Source organism: Kogia breviceps, chromosome 6, assembly GCF_026419965.1.
Source record: "Kogia breviceps isolate mKogBre1 chromosome 6, mKogBre1 haplotype 1, whole genome shotgun sequence".
Classification (NCBI taxonomy): domain Eukaryota; kingdom Metazoa; phylum Chordata; class Mammalia; order Artiodactyla; family Physeteridae; genus Kogia; species Kogia breviceps.
The window spans coordinates 8,278,881-8,292,989 of NC_081315.1; the positions used below are offsets into that span (position 1 = coordinate 8,278,881).

At 49.2% G+C, this 14,109-nt stretch overlaps 1 protein-coding gene across 10 annotated transcripts in view; it reads left to right on the plus strand.

The window, feature by feature from the left end:
- The first annotated feature begins 1,625 nt into the window (after positions 1-1,625).
- The window catches only part of HERC3 (HECT and RLD domain containing E3 ubiquitin protein ligase 3), a 130,508-nt gene continuing 118,024 nt past the window's right edge, over positions 1,626-14,109 (plus strand). For 7 of the 10 annotated variants that reach the window (XR_010840961.1, XR_010840962.1, XM_067035498.1 and 4 more), the window contains exons 1-2: positions 1,653-1,822; positions 4,236-4,298. The gene's annotated coding sequence lies outside the window, so the exon portion shown is untranslated. Of the gene's footprint in view, positions 1,823-2,035; positions 2,691-4,235; positions 4,299-14,109 lie in introns of those variants that run through there. The other 3 variants (XM_059066832.2, XM_067035501.1, XM_059066833.2) reach the window with 3 other exon arrangements.

Genomic DNA, 14,109 nt, shown 5'->3' on the forward strand with positions numbered 1-14,109 from the left:
GGTGGTTCCGCATAGGAGGAAGTTCCCAGGTTTCTGGCTGTTTATTTGGTAAGGACGCTTAGAGCACCTCAGTTTGTGATTTAGACGTCACTCCCATCTCAACTCCAGACTTAAGTCTCTGTTAAGCCAAGTTTTTCCTCAAGACAAAATTTCATATGAAAAACCCTTGAGCCATGGGCCAGAGATATTGACCTAAACGCTGCCTGATTACAAATGAAAATACAAATCGATGACCCATGAAAATAGAATCTCACTCTCTCCTTCTCAACCATGAGGAACCCTCCTTCGCACCATGACTTCTCTTTGGCCATTCCTCCAGTTCTTTTCGGTGACGCCGTCTCTGAGTTCGGATGATGACTTTGTGAGAGACCTGGACTTTTGTGAAACTGCCACACCTCCGGAGCATGGGGACATTGTGCTCATCTCGTCCCCGGTGTTTCTAAAGGGTCCGGTGTGATTCAGATTTCGAAGGTTGGAATCATTTTCTGAGATGTCCGTCACTTACCTGGTAACTGAGATTTTGCTTTCTTCTCTAGTCTCAGGAGCGTTTGACAACCTGCCTGTGTCACTGAGAATACACGTGCCAGCCCACAGCGCCCCGTCCCCGGGATACAGTACTCCCCCAAGCTTCGTTTCTGTTACTTTCTCAGAGAAGATAACTGCAGACCTGACCTGACCTGATTCGTACCTCCCTGGGAAGAATCTGGCCTCCAAGGACCGACCTTCCCGGCTCAAATGGCCGGTTACCGAAATTCTTCCCCGAGTAAAGTCATTCCTTTGGGTGAAAGTAGTACTTTCTTAGCATTCTGCTTCTGCGTTGCAAATTTCAGAGGAGAAGCGGCGGTGGGGTGGGGTCGACTCAGGAGGTCACCTTTGTGAGAATGTTTGCTTCCCAAGATGAGCTGTGCATCAGACGTGGACCAGGGGAGCTCGGAAAGCCCTGTAACCTCAGGGAGGGCGAGAAGGAAGCGCTGAGACTCAGAGCCAGGGAAAGTGGGCGAGGACAGACTGATCCATCCGTTACTGGGCTTCAGGCCACAGGGTGTCTTTCAGACGAGAAGACTCACGCTCCCCCCGCCACCGCGCTCCAGCCTTCCCCAGGCCCCCCGTCGCTGCCGCGGCGCCGCTCTCCTCTTCCACCCCAGCTCTCCACGAGGTTCCCAGCAAAGCGCCGACCCCTCTCCCGCTTCTCCTCCCGCGCAGCCCGGCGTTCGCTCGGCGCTTCCTCCAGTCCTCCAAAGGCGCGTGGAACAAGACTCCTCCACCGTGGATGGAATACGACGCGTAAGAACTCCGCCTCAGTTGCCCCCCTCTAGGTTTTCCCCGCCGTGCCCAAGGCTTTTGGTCACCTCTGCACAAATTTAATAAGACTGAGAGCTCAGAACCGGGAAAGCCGACCGCGGATCCGTCTCGTTCCCCTGCCCGCCAGTGAAAAGCGGTCCGGCTCCGGCGCGGATGCTCTGCATCCTGCAGTCGGCTCTTGGCCGACACACACCTGCCCCGCCGTCCCCTCGCCAGGCCCGCGGGTGCCCTCAGCTCGGCCCGCCCCCTCCGCCCTCCCCGGCCTGGGCCTCTCCCCGCCTCCCGCCCGCGGACCTCGCCTCCCCGCCTCGGGCTCCGCCGCGGCCGCCGGGGGTGCGGGCCCGCCCCAGAAGGACGCCCATTGGCCGTGCGCGCCATCCTTCACCCGGCGCATTCCGCCGCCCGCAGGCTTGCGGGGAAACTTCCTTATTATTGTGACGCCGAAATCGGAGAAACCCCGAGCCGGGTCGGTGGAGCCGTCACCGTCGGAATCCCGCGCGGCGGTTCAGCGGCCGCCGAGGTGCGCGGGGCGCGGGGGCGGGTTCCAGGAAGGAGGGCACCGCGGAGCCGCGGCCGAGCGTCAGCCGCGTTCCGCGCGGCACGGCGGTCCGCGCGCGGCTCCCGGAGGGGCGGCTGCGGCTGCGGGGCGCCTCCCGCGACAGCCCGGGGCAGGGCGCGCGCGGAGGTCTGGGCGCGGCGCCTGCAGTGCCTGAGGGGCGCGGGCGCGGGGGGGCCTGGCGCGCGCCTCCCCGGCGTCCTCGGGGCGCTCCCTGTGACCTACAGAGCCCTAGCGCCCGGGGAGGCCGGAAGCCGCTCCAGAGACGGGAGCGCCCCGCACCCCGACTCGGCTGCCTGCGGACTGGGAGGAACTGCGACGCCGAAAGTCAAAAAGAGAATCCTCCCCTTCCTCCCCGCCCGCCCCTATTTAAATTCCGGGGCTTCGGCGACACCGCTGCGGTGAGGGGCGCAGACTCTGCCCCGCGCAGTGGGAGCCGCCGAGGCCTCTGCGCTTGGGGGAACCCCGGCGGCCGCGAGGAGTTGGCGCTGGGGACACGGGGGGCTCGGCGGGCGCGGTGACAGCGCCACCCACCTGACCGAGGCGGGGCTCGGTTTGCCTGCTCGGAGTCCGCCTCCTGGGCGGAGCCGGGGCGAGGGTGTGTGCGGACACGTGTGTGTGCATGTGTGTGTGCGGACACGTAAGTGCGCGGACGGGCGCGGGGGTGTCAGGAACTGGGACGTGCGAGGGCAGGTGGCGCTTTGAGTCATCCGCGAATGTGTGGAGTGGGCGCACCGGGCAGCCGACCGAGACTGGCCTGTGTAACCTGAAACGGACGAGCCGGGGAGGGCTGCAGAGACCCCACCTAAAGCAGCTGGTGCACTGATTCGGGGTATGCGCCCCGGGCTCCGGGATATGTGTATTTGAACTTTGCTTTTGGTATATCAGCGTTTCTGGTTGTTTTCTGATTCCGTTTTACTTTAGCTTTTTAATTAGCCCCATTTGGAAGTACCTTAAATTCAGAGCTAAGCCTTCCAGGATTTTGCTTTTGCATTCATTACGCACGGAATGCTTTAGGAAAGACGGTTCAAGCGCTCTTTTCCATTTTTGTGTCTCCTGATTCTTTCCACAAATAGGAGGCTATTTCTAGAACATTTCATCCGATGATTTGGTAACATCGAGTGAACTGCTTTTTTAACTCCAGACGGGGGGGAAAGAAAAAAAATAAAATGAGGATTAACACCCTTTTTAAATGCAGTGACTCTGGAGAGAGAGATGCTGTCTTGTAGTAGCAGATTACCGTGCAGCTAGCTCTCTCTTTTCCTACTTTACTTTACCCTGGGTGGTAGGGGGGTGGCATTATAAACCAGAAAAGGGGAGTAGTGTACTTAACGCCCTTTTAAAGCAAAACCGATGAATTACACATCGTTGACCGCGTGGAGGCTAGGAACCTTCTGGAGAAAGGATGCAGGAATCAAGGAGGAAAACTTGAAACCTCTTTGGCAGAACTCCTCCCTTGGCATGAAAAAAAAGAAACACAGTTGGTTAGCAGGCAGTTTTACTTTTTCAGTTTGTATTTGGGATTTTATTTTTGAAAAAAGAAACAGAGATTCCAAAATGTTCCAAATGGTGTGGTTGGAGCCATTGCTTAAAGCATTTCATTCCGAGTAACAGATTTAAATTTCTTAAGATTTGCATAATAATTAAAAACTTAAAAAAACATACATAATGAGAGTTGTACCACTACTGGAGACACAAGATAGTTTTGCTGCAGTCTCAGAAATAGAAGTAATAGTCTCCAAATTGAAAGGCAGTTTCTTAAATTATATAGAAATAAAATTATGATGCTAGTATCTTAGAATCATGCAGGACTGTACTTTTTCTTTTGAGAGGCTTAAGGTGCCTCTCAGATAGTCCCATCTTGCTTTGCATGAAAGAGGATGTGGTGATGAGAAGGAAGGAAAGTCGAGAAAGACTTCAAAACGGCTGTAGCAAAATAAGCTATATAATGTGTGTGGTACATGGAAAAATGGAGGAAAAAAGTGAATTACTTTTCAAAAATGCATCTTTTTAAACCTAAACGGGAGGTTTAAAAATAACTGTATTTTTATTTTTACATCTACTACAAACGCTAGGAATTTTTAAAGGTGCGTCTCTAAGTTCACTTTTAGCATCATGCTCTAACCAACTGAGCTGACTGTCCAGTTGACTCTAACTTCACATTTAGAGGTGACACCTTCATAGTTGGTCAGTGGTTATCTTATTGGTGTTTAACTAAACTCCAGTCCTGAGATAGAATTTTGGGGGAATATTCAAGCTTGCCTGAGTTAAAGATATTCTTATTTTCAGAAGTTTGCTTTTCATTTTGTTTTCAATAACATGAAAGCGCTATGTAGCGTTCTATATTAATGTTAATTGCTTTTTCTTTAACTTGCAGATCTGCAGGGTGAGGTGGAACCATTCTGGCTTAAGTACAGATGCCAAGTGTGTGTGACCTGTGGTGAGTTACTTAATTTCTCTGAACCTCAGTTTCCTCATCTTGTACTTGGGAGTAATATCTAACTCACAGAATCGATAAGAAGATTAAACAGGTTAATCTACGTAAAGGACTCGGATTACTATAGCTGCCTAGAGAGGGACCTTAACAAATCCTTAGTGACTCCTTTTGGCTGTGACGGCGTGAAGAGAACAAAGTGAGCCCAGGAAGTAGGAGACCTAGTTTCTGCTCTTGGATTCAACCAGTTACTTCTCAGAGGACCAAAGTTAACTTCAGCTGCCATTAAAATGAGGTTAGGAATGTCAGTCTCTTTCCTGGAGGTTGTATCAAATCGATTTTTAAGGTCTCTTTAATTAGATGACCCCTTTGATGATATAACTCTGCCCCCTTTAGACATTTACTACATTTAGAAACAGCACTTGCTGGTGTCAGGGCCGTGTGTTTCCGTGTGTGAGCCAGAAAGTGAACTAGACTCACTATAAGTTCCGGTGAATGTGGAGGAAAGCCTGGCTAACTGTTGAGATGGCCTCACACATCCCTCCCGTCTCTGGCTTAACGTAGGTTGGCTCTAGCTCTAGTTGCCTACGAACAGCGCCAGTGATTCAGCTAATGTGAGCTCACTTACTATGTGCAACATTCTTCTTTTAACATTTGTTTTTAAAGTTGGAGAAAGAGTGTAGCTTGGCTTTGTTTTATTTAAGTGGTGGTATAACATCACCTTTAAGAGCATGGACTCTGGAGTCTGGGAGATGAGATTTGAATCCTGCCTTTGCCACTTAAATTAAGTAAGTTTCCACCACAGCTAGTACTTGTTTACCACAGCTAGTACTTATTTACATGCTCTTGGTCAAGTGACTTAACCTTGCCAAGTCTTGAGGTTATAGTAAAGGGCAAATTAAATAATCTACGTAAAGTTTTTAGCACAGATTCAGACACACAGTAGGCTTGCAGTAATAGTAATGATTACTTTTTCTTCATTCAACAAGTATCTGTCGAGCCCTCCCTTGTGCCAGACACTAGTCTAGTCTCTAGGGGTAAAGAAATGAACAAAGAGGCTCAGTCCTTCCTTCATGGAGCTTCCGGTTCCTCAACGCTAGCATTGAGAAACACCATTATTTAATGACAGCTTGGATGGTAAAAGGCATTCTACTTTCAGATCTGCTAAAATGTGGTGAGGGGAGAGTGCATTGAGAATGGAGCAAATACATTGTTGTTTTTTTGTGACTGCTTAGGGAACGCGTATTTAGCGGAACCTGGCAAACAAAACTGTTAACAACTGTAGATTGTGGGAGATCTGGTTTTCTCGGGTTCGGGTTCAGTTTTCTAGGCACTTATGAAGCATCCACGGCGCTCCTTTGTTATGCGGGGGACGGGAGATACGCACATGAGTAGAACCTGGTTCCCGACACGGAGAACCTCTCACTGGGCTCACGGATGCGGAATTGGTGGGTGAGATGCAAGAAGGCAGGGATCTTACCTCAGTAGCACTTGTCATTTCTTAAAAGACTGTGAAGTACCTGAAAGCATAAAACAGTATGTGTAAGATGTGTTCTACAAACAGCAATTAAAGGACAGAAGCACAACATCAGCCATGCTACTGAAGCTCCCCTGTGCTCCTTCCAGAAGGTACCCTTCATTGTCACGTATACGCAGATCTCTCTCAGTCCTTGTATTGATCATTTTTTTGCTTTTCTTCATAGCTTTAGCACCACTAATGTTTTTATCTCCAAATACTTGTTATACTTGTGTTTGGACTTTGTAAAGATGCATCACATTCTGAATTCTTCTGTGACTTTTTCCCTCCTCAACACCACTTTTAAGATTTAGCTGCACTGGTGTTTGTAGATGGAATTCATTTCTCTTCCACTGCTGTACAGCGTTCTATTTTATGCATGTGTTGCAGCTTATCCATTTTCTTCTAGACGGACATTTGGGTTGCCTTTGTTCTGTGTATTTCAGATAATCCTGAAGTGAATGTTCTTGTGCATGTATACCTTGGGGCATATATTCATGAGTTTCTTGCTGCATCGTACGGCAGGATAGCCACTAGCCATATGTGACTACTTATATTAAAATAATTAAAATTCAGTGAAATGAAAATGTCGGTTCCTCAGTCACATTAGCCACCTTTCAAGTAAGTGCTCGGTAGCCACATGTCGCTTGTGACCACCATATTGGACAGTACAGATATGTTAACATTTCCATCACAGAGTTCTCAGTTTCCGGGTTTTACTCATCTTTGTATCTCCAGTTCTCAGCATAGCGAAGGAGCACTGTAGATACTTGATAAGTTGGACAGGGCTGGTCACGTACCTGGGAATGGAATTACTGGGCCGTGGGGTATTTACGTCTTCATCTTCACTAGAATTAATGCCCGCTTGTTTTCCAAAGTGGTTCTGCCAGCTTACACTCCCACCAGCTGTGGGTCAGAGTCCTGGTTGCTTTATATCCTTGACTTGGCACTGTCAGACTTTTAAATTCTTGCCAGCCTGGTCAAGTGTCTTTTTCTGAAGCCACACCGCGCCTTATGCAGACAATGGAAAGATCGTTCTTCTAGTCCTGCAAAGCCCAACACCAGGCAGTAGAGAAGGCCCCACCTGTGCAGGGATCATCGGGGGGGGGGTAGGAATGTTTCCTGTGTTGGCTCAAAGGGTCAGAGGACCAAAGTCCAGCTGAAGTGGAAGAGAGAGCGAGAGAGAGACCAGCAAGGAGTGGATTCACACCGTTGAAAACTTCTCTCTGCCTTCTGTGCCGTTTCTACCCGTGGCAGTAAACTTTGGCCAATAAAAGTATGTCATTAGAGGAAGTCTTCTTTGTTACTGGAGTCAATTCTGCATTTGAGTTTTGGCTCCAGATTTATTCAAAGCTTGGATCTGGGGAGTGCCTGCGGAGCACCGAAGCCTGGGACATTCCCTTTTCCTGCTGTTGGAAAGGACCCTCCCTTCCCCATATACCATTTAGGTAAAGGCTTCTGAGCTTATTTGAAAGAAAGCTTCTCCCTATCATAAATGCGATCAGAAGTGCTGCCTGAGTGTTATGTAGGTTTTAGTGACATTCAAAGAAATAAGAATCAGTTGTTAGGCTGATGTTTGCACAGTCTGATTAGTAAGACAAAGTTTAGGAATTGCAGCTTGTCTTTTAGCATTCGACTCTCTAGGACCGATAAAAGGAGATTCATCGACCCCGCCCCCGCCCCCGCTGCCCGGCTTGGCCTCCCCAGAATTTAAAGGAAAATACATACAGAAAACGTTGTCCTTGCAACCTTGCGCGTTTCCTGCATCTAAGTTATGCCTGCCAAGGTGGCGCTGCCTCGCCCTAGTGCAGATCTGGCGGAACAGCAGACACTAAGCGCAGGAAGAAGGCAGTCACACCGCCGCCGCTTGAGGAGCCGCCCTGTGTGCTGAGGACTCAGCGCAGAGCCCTGCACCTGCGGCAGGTGCTGCGGCAGCGGACACTGACTGGTCAGCTGCCCTGAGTGCCGGGCCCGTGCTAAGCCCTCCTTACTCGCGTTCTGTCCGCAGCCCTCACGACACCCCTCTGGCTCTTCTCGCCACTTCAGGGACAGGAAACAGGCTTAGGGTGTTTAAATGTCTTCTCCAAGGTCTCACAGCGAGCACGCGGTTAGCTCGGGGCTTGAACTTTGGTCCTTTTGACCCTTAAGCCCTGCTAACATCATCCTGAGTCTTTTACCAAAATCGATGGAGGGAAGAGTACGAGGTGTGACACGGAGGGAAGGCACGGAAGGTCCATCTTTCTTCCTTTGGTTTTGCGACGGGGAGATAAGAGGCGGGAAAGGGTGCCGAGCCCGTGTGCAGTCCTGTATTCTTCTGTAGCACCTTTTATGATTGTGTGTTTTGAAGGGAGGTGAAGATGCTTCTCCTCTCGAAGCAAGGGAGGGACGGTGAGTGAGGGAAAACGGGCCCGAGGACCCAGGAGATCAAAATGCTCAGTAACGAAGAACATTGCCAAAGACAGACCTTTAAATTCCTGGACACCCACAGCTCCTAGATTCGGGGGTTCCACCACAGTGTACTTTAAGTGAAAGCTAAATTAATATCTGACTTCTCTTCACCGCACTGAACTGCTCTCCTGAAAGCTAGATGCTTTTAGCGCCTCCTGCTCTAGTTTTGGCAGGGCGCCGTGATGAGCTAGACCATATCTCCAATCAGGGTTAATAATTCTTTGATAGGAATACATCTTACCTGTGGTTGCTATTTAGTTACCTCTGAATAAGTAGTTTTCTTTTTTTTTTTTTTTTTTTTTTTTGCGGTACGCGGCCTCTTGCTGTTGTGGCCTCTCCCGTTGCGGAGCACAGGCTCCGGACGCGCAGGCGCAGCGGCCACGGCTCACGGGCCCAGCCGCTCTGCGGCACGTGGGATCTTCCCGGACTGGGGCGCGAACCTGCGTCCCCTGCATCGGCGGGCGGACTCTCAACCACCGCGCCACCAGGGAAGCCCTCTTTTTTTTTTTTTAACATCTTTATTGGAGTGTAATTGCTTTACGATGGTGTGTTAGTTTCTGCTTTATAACAAAGTGAATCAGCTGTACATACACATATATCCCCATATCTCCTCCCTCTTGCGTCTCCCTCCCACCCTCCCTATCCCACCCGTCTAGGTGGTCGCAAAGCACCGAGCTGATCTCCCTGTGCTCTGCGGCTGCTTCCCACCAGCTATCTGTTTTACAGTTGGTAGTGTACATATGTCCACGCCACTCTCTCACTTCGTCCCGGCTTACCCCTCCCCCTCCCCGTGTCCTCAAGTCCCTTCTCTACGTCTGCGTCTTTTGTTTTTTTTTTTTTTTTTTTTTTTGTTTTTTTTTGTTTTTCGGTACACGGGCCTCTCACTGCTGTTGTGGCCTCTCGCGTTGCGGAGCACAGGCTCCGGACGCGCAGGCTCAGCAGCCATGGCTCACGGGCCCAGCCGCTCCGCGGCATGTGGGATCTTCCCGGACCGGGGCACGAACCCTCATCCGCTGCATCGGCAGGCGGACTCTCAACCACCGCGCCACCAGGGAAGCCCGCGTCTTTTGAATAAGTAGTTTTCATTTGACTCCTTGAAGACTGCATTAGTATAATTCAGGTGGCCAGGATTTTAGCAATAGCCCTATTTATCTCTTTTCATAAATGGTTTCTACTAGCCAGTCCGGGGTGAGGCCGTACCTCAGGCTGCTTTCCCGGGCTGGCAGCTGGCCAGAGCATCCCCAGTTCAGCTGACGCTCAAGGACTGAATCCTGTTAAACAGACTTATAAGAAACGGATGGATCCAGGAGGCCGAATTAACAGTGAGAAGTAGAAATGCCAAGAAGGCTGAGGTGCTTTGGACAGCTGGCCACAGTGTTCTTTCCTCATAGCAGTGTCTGCCTTGGAAAGCACGTTATTTAAGATCGCTTATTAATCATGGCATCTAAGCAGGGCAAGTGGCTGGGTAAACTTAATGATTCATGTGGTGGAGCCTGATCTCCCCATCTCCGTTTTTGGGAAATAATTACTTAGCAGATCAAGTAGCTTGCCTGTGTACCCTTTTTCTCTGGACGGAACTGGAGATATTGGGAAGTCCTGACTGTTTGGCTGTCCATTTTCTAGACTCCTGACTGTATCGCATACTAGTCAAGAGCACATTCCCTGGGCTTAAACCCTGGCTCCGCCACTACCTCGTCGTGTGATTTGGTCCAAAGTCACGTCAGCACTTTCTGTCTCACTTTCTTTTTCTTCATTCTCTTTTCTTTTGTCTTCACTTTCTTCATCTACAAATTTGAGTTGGTAATAGCAGTACCTACCTCGTAGAAGGTTAAATGATTGAATATCTGTGAACCACATAGAACAGCGCCACACTCAGCATAAGCTCACATGAAGTCTTACCTGCTGTTGTTATTAATAGTGTAATGTTAATATTATCAGTTAGGAGTTTTTTTTTTTTTTCATTTCGAGTGACAGAAATCCAATTCAGGCATTCATTCTTTTTTTTTTCTTTTTTTTAATTTTTTTTATTTTTTTGGTTTTTGCGGTACGCGGGCCTCTCACTGTTGCGGCCTCTCCCGTTGCGGAGCACAGGCTCCGGACGCGCAGGCGCAGCGGCCACGGCTCACGGGCCCAGCCGCTCCGCGGCACCTGGGATCTTCCCGGACCGGGGCACGAACCCGCGTCCCCTGCATCGGCAGGCGGACTCTCAACCGCTGCACCACCAGGGAAGCCCCAGACATTCATTCTTAAGCAAACAAAGAAGGGGCTTATTAGACTGCATAGAGGTGATTCTCACTTTTCGTGATAGTTAAGTTCTATGAAGTTGCTGAGAACACCAGATTAATAAAGACTGAGCCATTGCTCGTGGGGAGACACAGGGTTAGTTAGGTTCCTGCCAAGAGCCTCTGGGCAACAGAGCAATACGAAACCTTGTTTCATATGAGTTTAAGTGTGTCTCTGGGGGCAGTCTCCTGGTAGTCCAGTGGTTAGGACTCCGTGCTGTCACTGCCCAGGTTCAATCCACGGTCAGGGAACTTAAGATCCTACAAGCCTTGAGGTGCAGCCAAAGGAAAAAAAAAAATCTAGAAAAAAGTGTGTTTCTTTTTAAACACCTTATTTGATGCCTATTTCTTACAAATGATTAACTCTATACAGTATTTCTTTATGATAAAACACTAGTCAGGAAGAGGTTTTTTTTTTTAACATTTTCCTGACCCTGGGTAGCGTGACAGTAAATGTCTTTGTCTTTCCGCCTCACAACAGTGCCATCTACTACACGCTATAATCAGGCATCATGTCGTGAATCCCTGGATATTCAGTTGCTTTTCTGTCTCTTCTGTCGCTTCATTATGCACGATAGGTGTTACTTTAGCGCTTTCCAGAGCGGCCACATGTACTGATCGGTGAATTTCCTCCTTTTTGCATGAGCACTGAACTCGCAGCCCACAGCACTGGAACTCACGCATGAACGAAGCTCATCCGTCACATGTATTTTCCTCGTGTGGCACGTCACAGCCTTCGTGTACCAGGAACACTGGACAGTGCTTCAGCTCTATGCTCGGGGGGCATTTTAAACAGCAGAATCACCAACAGAACAATAGGAAAGTATGAAAACGGCGGCACCAAGTAGAGTCAAAAAGATCACGTGCTTACAGGGTGAGAGTTCAGACAAGAAGGTAGAGCGCCGTCCTGTTTGACTTCAGCTGGGAACGTGCAGAGAGTGGCTCACAGTTTTCACCCCTCTGCACGTGTCTGGGAATGGCTTCGACAAGGCTCTGAGTATTGACTTTGAGGTTACAAATAAATATCGGTGACTCGGGAAATTCGCAAGTATGGGATCCACGAGTAATGAGACACAGCTGTACTCAGGAAGAGTGAAGGTCGCGGTGCTGGCCCCAGGCTAGAGGGGATCCAAGGCTCAGTCTACGTCACCAGTCTACGTCACTGGGACTCTTTGTGTCTCCTGTCTTTGGACCTCTCTGGCCGGTAGCTTCCCAGTGTCTTACAGGTGTCCTCTGCGCGACAGGGAAGGTAGCTTCCCGAGCTACAGGTGCCTTCAGAGGCAGGAGGCAGCCTTCCATCCGAGCTCCATGGGGTTAATGGGGGAGGGCTCTGGCCCAGTTGGGAGTGTGAGCCTCTCCCCGCACCAGTCACAGTGGCTTAGGGGTGGCCTTCTCCGAGTGGCCTGGCCAGGGTCACGCTCACCTCTGTGCAGGAGGGCGTAGGGTTTGTTACCAGATAAATAAAGAGGGACTTGAGGAGAGAGGTTAGACAAAAGGGCAGTCCCTAACACCCTTGAGGAATTTATTTTAAACTAACCTTGGTTCTTCAGAAAGGTCGTACCACGTTGGGTTGCAGCTTTCTCTTACATGAAGTGCATTTCAGTCGTGGCCCTTTTTAATTGATGAATAGTGTTCCATTGTATTTTATTGATGAGTAGTGTCCATGTTGATGGACCTTTGGGTTGTTCCCATTTTTGTTTAGTAGGAATAAAGCTGGTGTCAGCATTGTTTATAGATCTTTGCGTATGTAGACATACAATCATAGCTTCTTTTATTTATTTTTTTTAAAGAAATACTTTGTCCTATCTAAAACGAGGCTTTGATTGTGTCCCAAAGGCCCTTTTTTTTGTTTTTTTAAATAAATTATTTATTTTTGGCTGCATTGGGTCTTCATTGCTGCATGCGGGCTTTCTCTAGTTGTGGCGAGCGGGGGCTACTCTTCGTTGCAGTACGCAGGCTTCTCATTGCAGTGGCTTCTCTTGTTGCAGGGCACGGACTCTAGGCGCATGGGCTTCAGTAGTTGTGGCACGTGGGCTCAGTAGTTGTGGCTCGTGGGCCCTAGAGCACAGGCTCAGTAGTTGTGACTTGTGGGCTCAGTAGCTGTGGCTCGTGGGCTCAGTAGTTGTGGCTCGTGGGCTCTAGAGCGCAGGCTCAGTAGTTGTGACTTGTGGGCTCAGTAGCTGTGGCTCGTGGGCTCAGTAGTTGTGGCTCGTGGGCTCTAGAGCACAGGCTCAGTAGTTGTGGCTCGTGGGCTCAGTAGTTGTGGCTCACGGGCTCTAGAGCACAAGCTCAGTAGTTGTGGCGCACGGGCTTAGTTGCTCCGCGGCATGTGGGATCTTCCGGGACCGGGGCTCGAACCCGTGTCCCCTGCACTGGCAGGCGGATTCTTAACCACTGCGCCACCAGGGAAGCCCAGATCTTAATACCATATTTTTAGACACATTGTATTTGTCTGGTTAAGGGGATGGCTTAATGCTTCAGCTGCCTAATCTCATCCTTTATCTCTTAATTCTGAGTACTTTCACTCTCTGAGGGCACCTTTATTTTCAAGTTTCTAAGACATCTTGTGTTGCGTACTGACTCCATCATTCCATACGTTTTTTTGGTGTGTGTTCTTGCTCTTGAGGTGACGTATAAACCTCCTTGGGTGGCAGTGTAGCCCCGTGGATGAGAGCGTGCGCACTGGCTTCAGGCCTGGATTCCTAGCCTGGCTGTGTTCCTTCCAGCTCTGTGACCTTGAGCTTGCTTCTTAATCTCTCTGAGCCTTGCTTTGTCTGAAAATGAGGCTAAAAATAGTGCTTGGGGTACAGAGTTGTTAAGATGAAATGAGATAATGATATAAAATGCTTATTAGTGCAGGGACTGCGGTATCGTGAGCAGTATGGTGTTTATGTAATTATTGGTAGGAGAGACGAGACAAAGTCATGAAACATTACAAATGAAGAAAGTAATTAGTACAAGTACAGCAGCCGGGCAAATTGGGAAAATTAAATTATGACTAGACTGTGATCTTGCTGCTCTTTTTAAATGTCTGTCCTCCCCGCCCCCCCACCCTATCCCTTGTTTGCATCTTATCTCTCCTCCCTTCCTTCCCGTGATTGCATTTAACTCAGAATAACGTTCTTTTTTTTCACATTCTTTATTGGAGTACAATTGCTTTACAATGTTGCGTCAGGAGTGGGATTGCTGGGTCATATGGCAGTTCTATTTTTAGTTGTTGTTTGTACGAAAAGGAAGCATGAATTTTTAAATGGTAGCGAAACTTTGGGGTAGTCAGCTGTAATCAATCGGCCAAAGGTTGACGGAGCACTTGCTAAATCAGAGAGGTATATGTCGCGCTGTGGTCTCTGCCTGAGGCAATTAAAATCTGGCTGAGGAGTTAAGTTATAAGAGACAGAGGAAGTTTCCAATCAAGGCCGTATAGTGGATGTGTCAGAGGGATGCAGGCTGACTGGGGCTGGAATGGTCCCCAGAGGCTCTCAGGTAGGAACCGAAGCTTGACCCAGATCCTGAAGGATGTGTAAGAGAGAATGGCAGAGAAGATAGCATTTTTTTTCCTGTTTCTCATTTT